A 7,012-nucleotide genomic window follows, 5' to 3' on the forward strand; every position below is an offset into this window, starting at 1 on the left:
AGACTTTCCTCGTGTTTTCCCAGATAGTAGTTGCGTTCTGGTAAACGCTTTTTGAATGAGTTAAATTAATGTATATGTAAGTTAAATTAATGTATATGTAGGATAGTCAGTGGCGTAGGAAGATGAAACGTAATTTTTTCATATTACATAATCGTTGTACACATATATAGGCCGTGGCGTCGCTAACAGGAAATTAATAAATACGCAAATTAGCATGCGAGTTTTGGGGTCTGGGGGTATCCTAAAGGAAAAATACCACGAGATGAGTTTTACGATGTATTTTGATGATTTTAAAGCGTTCTTGACATGGTAATTTTTCAATTGAGTTACCTGCATTTCGAAATAATAATTGTGAATGTCGTCATACCATTATGCTTCCTACGCCCCTGATTTTGTGACATTTCTTAATATCCGGTTAAGTTACGAGAAAGTCCATCACAAAACAGTGGAAATTCAGACTATCTATATACGAAATAAGAAATGTCAAGAGCACAATACGAATGAAAACACCTTTTGAAAATGAATTTGCGTGAATCTAAAATGAAAAGATTGTGCTTGAAAATCTCATTTGGTCGAATACAAAGCATTTATTCTACAAGACTATTGAATTCTGAAACTTTCTGCGTTGTTGCCAAATCGATTTCATCTACATCTCTGATTTATGTGCATTCTTTCCTGCAAGCGAGAAAAATCTACAGTAATTTGATTATCGTTATAATATTGGTTTATGTAGAATAGAGCGTTTCAATTTGATTAATCCTTTTTCTAGACTCCCATGTAAACCCTAGGTCTTGGGCTTATGAGTAGAGACAAATACAGCTTAAGATTAACAGTGGTTATGTTCTGAAAGCCTATTTCTGTTATCGAATTGATACATATCAATGCTACACAGAAATCGCATCTCATTTTTGCATCTTCATGCCCATCAAAGCATTTCTAAATGTGCTAAAGGAAAAGGACATGCAAATAAAAAGAAATGCTGGAATCTAAGCCACCATGGAGTTCTCATCATTCTAATGCTTATATTTCTGATGTACTACGCGGTATGTTAAACTTTTTAACTATGAATTAAATATTTCATTACCGATAATCTTGCGAGTCGATATAGGGCCATTCCAATCCTGTGAGAACAACATAAATCTCTTATTTTGATGTAAAAGTATGCCGATAGGATTTATATTGGTATTCCAATATCGACTCACCAAAATTGGATTCTAAAATAACTTTATAGTGATTTTTAAACTCCATTAACAAGTGAAAAGACGAGTAAGAAGTTGGTGGAAGCCAGAGTATCAGGAGAGAATTAGCCAACCTGCTGCCTGTACCTGGCAACTCATTGTCACAAGTGGGTTTCGAAATCGTATCCGATAGATGGAGGGCTAATAGCAATGTGTCGGGGAACCTACTCGGCCAGCCATCCGAGCACTAGTCCTAACCACTAACACGAAATAATGATATGAAAAGAAGGTTTCGTTTTCCGCGATTTTGTAAAGAAATAATATAGAATTATAACATCCATTTAATTCTTCTTATTCCAATTAGACTTCATATTGGTTTGAGATCAATTATCCTGTTCTTTTTATTAACATTCTCTGGAGTCATTTCGGAAACTACAAATGCATACATATGTATACATTGTCCCTGGTGTCTGTAGTGAAACAACTTTCTATTTTAGTCAGCCAATGAGATAATGTGCCACAGAAATTTCGTTTCGTTATATTTTAACTATAAGGTGTCGGGTAGATGTATGTGTAAGGCATGTGCAGTACGTGTGTTTGTAAGGTTCATGCCATCGACGAGATTGCTATCGATCTATACGGACGTGTTTCATTCAGAATGTTTGTTTTACAGGATGTTGCAAGTGTTCGAATCAATTTCAATTTTAAAACAAACTTTATTATTAAATATCAAAGGGATTAGACAGAAGACATTGCCTATATAGGCATTCTCTGTGTCAGTTACTATTATGAAGCGAATTTTTGTTTATTTGTACTAGAAACTAATGACGAATTCCAATGTTGTTGCAAAAGAACTAAAATAATTTATTTACGGATGAGGAACGATTTCAAAACCCTAACTGAGGACATTCTTGTGCCATTTATGTTGAAGCCGGACTGCTAGTGATGGCACGTTATATAGTTGTGTAGGGTGGACTATTGAAAGGAAAATGATCGCTCTTTCTAACGGTAGTAATTTTTTTGTGAAGACTTGCTAGAAATATAATTTTTCAGCTGCTAAATCTAGGCTGGGTAGACCTTACCTTGAAAATGGGCTATGGACACTCTGGTTTTAAAGTAAACTGTTTCCCTGTGATCTCACAGAACCAAGCGAAGTAACTCCGAATGATCAAGATTGATACTGTAGTCGTGTAGCAGTTATCCCTCTTGCGTTGCAGAGTTCAAGAGCAAGAGCTTTTTTACACTTATGATATTACATTATATCATACTTATCGCATGTTTCTTTTTTATCCAAAGATTAGAACATTTTGAATAAATGTGTTTACATAATCTATTTATTCATATCTTAATTTTGATAAACAACGAGTGCTTTTTTGAAGAATACCATTATATAGTCTGAATGTTCAAGAATTTTACTCTATAACTATTACTCTGTTTTAATCATAACATGTTGTTGGGGTATAAATATAAGACTTAATAGCCGAGAACAATATCAGCAGAGAAAAGGTTCATCAAATTGGTCTCCGTTACACGCACTTGTTTTAAAACAAAATATTAGGATGAATACAACATGACATTTACAGTGTTATACAAAGCTTTCTGTGGAAGGTACCAGGACAGTTAGTCATTGATCTATTGCCGTTGGTGATTTTTCATATTCTCTAAGGCACGTGATAAAATCGTTATATTAAATCCATTATGGAAATGTTGAATTCTGCATGCCTATTTTATCTGTTGATGACAATTTAGAACCGTCAGCGACATTTTACGGCCTATTTTATCTGACCCATCATGCAAATCGTCCTAAAATTACGTGGAAAACATGCTAATGTCAGTTTAAAGGTCGACAAATTTCTTAAGAATTGTCTTGTTCGTTTAAATGTGAATGTCGAGGCAATACCATTACCACAAACGTCTTGTGGAATTTCATCTGTAAATCTCAGTGGAGTTGTTTGACGTTAACATTCATAGACATGCGCAATACACGTCACGAGATTAGCGAGCCGATGTGTCCCTTCTCTCTCGGACAGTCTCCGGGCAGAGCATCCGAGCGATTTCCTGGTCCGTACAACCGCCATGATTACACGTTTCCCTTGGTAATAGTATGATTTCTCTCATACATGGCGAAATTACATAACGGTAAAGTATTTTTAGTATTATCGGAGACCTCATGGAATCTTTGTTTTACAGGTCATAGGCTTGTGTGTTATGTTATGAGGTGAATGTCCCAACAGAAATATCATGTCTTCAAAAACTGTGGAGTGAATCACCAATGTGTCTAATAAACTGTTGTCTCCATGTCACATATAATACAACATCTGGCGTCAATAAAAACTTGTCACTGATTTAATAAGATACACTCGAAAACTGTCTGTATGATATCCTTATTAAATTGCGATACAATTATGATGAAACTCATATACATATATATAGTTTTATCAATGTTGTTAAAGGAAACCTATGGATAAACCCCAATTATGTTTACATTAATCAAAATTAATGAAGTTAGTATCACATAAGTTGCGTGATATTTAATTTTATCTTCTGGCAACATCGTTACCACTTCTCTCGTTTTAAATAAAGAAAACTCACAAATGCTGCAAAGATGCAGTGCCAAATCACACCTTAGCTTCTCCGACATGCTGTCTTCAACGAACTCTAAATATGATTATACAAACTCCATTAATCTTGGTTTATTATCAGATGAAGTTCTAAATAATATTTTAAATCCGTTCTAATATACATTTTGTTTTATTGTCGTGCATAGCCATTTGTCGTCAAGACCACGGGCGTTTTATAAGAGACTATGATCAAACGATCTCAAGAGGGATGGAGAGATCGGGAAAGATCGAGGGAGAGGAGAATGGACGAGAAGTCTCATTGATATATTGCTGACGCCAGAGGGCCTGGTCCTAGACTTCCACATCCGTCAGTTAAATTGGTCGTTGTAACTGAATAATATGTTCAGCCCAATACCAGAAGCATGTTCTCGTGTCTGCATTCTGTTGTAAATGATTCCAATGCACTTAAATACACTCCAAGGATACGATGCAGGCACAAAACCAAACGATTTAGCCGACAATGGCCGTGAGATGAGGCCTTACAGTACATAATGATTTACATACCCGATGGGTACAGTCTTTCCTGTCACGTGAGACTGTCAACAGCTCTATTGTTATACTATATTCAAAGTATTCAGTTAGAATAACAAGTGGCCCAAGAGGCCTTGACGGTCACCTGAGTGCCGATACAGATAGAGCATTACAAAGTTGGTTCAAATCTGTAAAAAAGTATTTACTGATTAAAATAAACTTTAAAGTTGAACCTTCCTATTAGAATTTTTATTTTTTGTTTTTCATTTTGATGGTAAGTGTATTATGTTACCAAACCTTATGCTTTAAATTCCAATTTGCTTTGCCAGTGTTCAACAACAAATCTAGAAGACATTCAGTGATTTTATAAATTTCACTTTTTAATCTTTGAAGAATATTTGGTTCCATCAAACCTGTGAATTCAGAAGAAGAGTTTTGAAATTTTAGCCAATTTGACGCTTTTTGGCCCCGCAATTCTGGTCTCTGGGGGTCGGCCAGGACCAATATGAATATGATGTTAAAATGCTTTCTCAGGCTAATTATTCTAACCCAGTTTTACTGATTTCCCATGAAAACAAAACATATAATGTTCATAAATTTGTTTTTCCGATATAAACTATGGTAAATGTGAACCCTCCCCAGGGGAAAATCTGAGATCCCAGAGCCATGAAATTCACAATTTTTGTAAAGGGCCTTAAGATCTTCAAATCTATGAAGAGTATCTGGTTCCATCAATTCTGTGAATTCAGAAGAAGTTTTTTGAAGTTTTAGCCTATTTGACCCTTTCTGGCCCCGCCCCTACGGCCCCTGGGGGTCGCCCAGGACCAATATGGATATGACGATAAAATGCTATTTCAGGTTAATAATTCTTACCCAGTTTGACTAATTTCCTATGAAAAATAAGCAAATAACGTTCATAAATGTTTTTCCCTATATAAACTAGAGTAAACTTGACCCCTTCCCCAGGGGGAAACATGAGACCCCAGGGTCATATAATTCACAATTTTTGTAAAGGACCTTAAGACCTTTCCATCTATGAAGGGTATTTGATTCTACCACATCTGTGAGTGGAGAAGATTTTTGAACTTTTAGTTAATGTTGGGGGGGGGGGGGGGGTCACATAATTCACAATTTTAATTGTCCTTATGTCTGAGAAGATTTGTGCAAAATTTCATTGAAATTGCTTCAGCGGTTTTTGAGAAGAAGTCGAAAATGTAAATTGTTAACGAACACACGACGCACGACGCTCGACGCACGACGCACGACGACGGACAAAAGGCGATTAGAATAGGTCACTTGAGACTTCGTCTCAGGTGACCTAAAACGGACATTTGATGAAGACTGCCTATGTTATAAACGGCTTATTTACACAATGTCTTCATACGTAACTATATACTCAGTCTATTTACCAAGGAGTTAGTGTTATGAACGGCTTATTTACACAATGTCTGCATACGTAACTATTCCGTTCAGACATTAATTGTCCAAACATTATGGTTTTCTTGTTGTATTCATTGACGGACAGGAATTGAAACCTCTTTTGATACACACAGGTATGTAGATATACATTTATGAAGTGAATACATCGAGATGTGCAGTGATGTATAGACTTAGATATAGATATTTTTCTCTATATAATGTAATACGTACGGTGTCGCGGCATTTTATAGAACCAAATGCCTGTGCATGTACATTCTATTAGTCTGATTATAATAAAATTTGTAAATCTAATGTATATAAAAATTAAATGTTTTAATCCAAGTACATAAAATTTCAATGACTTCTCTTCGACTGTTTATCTATAACAATAAAAACAGATTTTTAAGGTTTATTCTGAGGTTTTACACTTTCGAAAACAACACATCTTAAAGTTGTAATGAATCGTTTTCGTCAAACACATGTAATTCAGAGTGTAACATAAGAAAATAGATTTATATGTACAGTATTATACCTACATGTACATTGTAAATACATAATTAAGAAATAATGCTCAAAAGTGAATATGATTGTACGGGCATTGTTAATGCCTATGTCAAGACATGAGAAAAGGAATTCTACTGGTGACATGTAGTAAGAAATAAATTAATAAAATAGTTTACATAAAGTAATTTAAACCCAGTTTATTAAGATAACTCATGCTTTACTAATCGGTGCTTCAGCGATCTGTTTAATTTTAGTAAGAACAAATAATGATTGGCGTGTGGCCCAATGCAAGGAGCGACAGTGCTTGGAGCGACAAAAATGCCCTGCCGATAACACGCGACTGTGCGATAAAACAATCATGTCGCTCTGTCGCATTAGCGAGAAAATAAGATTTGTCGCACCGACAGTGTATTTTTGTAACGTTGCAGTGTCACTCCGCGCATTATCTCACTATTGCTTCGCGTATTGTCTTGTGATGTGTAATTAAATTTCAAGCTGTAATGCTAGAACATTATCTCATATTATATGTATGTAATTCTACAATATAAACTACAATGCACAATACATTACATCAAATGTGCATTACAACAGGAACGCGCGGAGCGATTATGTGAACGACAATGCGACATGGCAGATATAGGCCACCATACATGTATATATTTTCTATTTCATAAGAAACTTCAACACAAGAGATTAATGTAGTATGATGCAATTTCTTATATTTGTTCTTTTGGAATAAAACAGCATACACGTGTATCATGCACGATGAAGAAAAATGAGAATGGAGGGGTTGTTCATTTTCCAAAAGGCGAAACAACA

The sequence above is a fragment of the Argopecten irradians genome, chromosome 5 (assembly GCF_041381155.1).
Source record: "Argopecten irradians isolate NY chromosome 5, Ai_NY, whole genome shotgun sequence".
Classification (NCBI taxonomy): domain Eukaryota; kingdom Metazoa; phylum Mollusca; class Bivalvia; order Pectinida; family Pectinidae; genus Argopecten; species Argopecten irradians.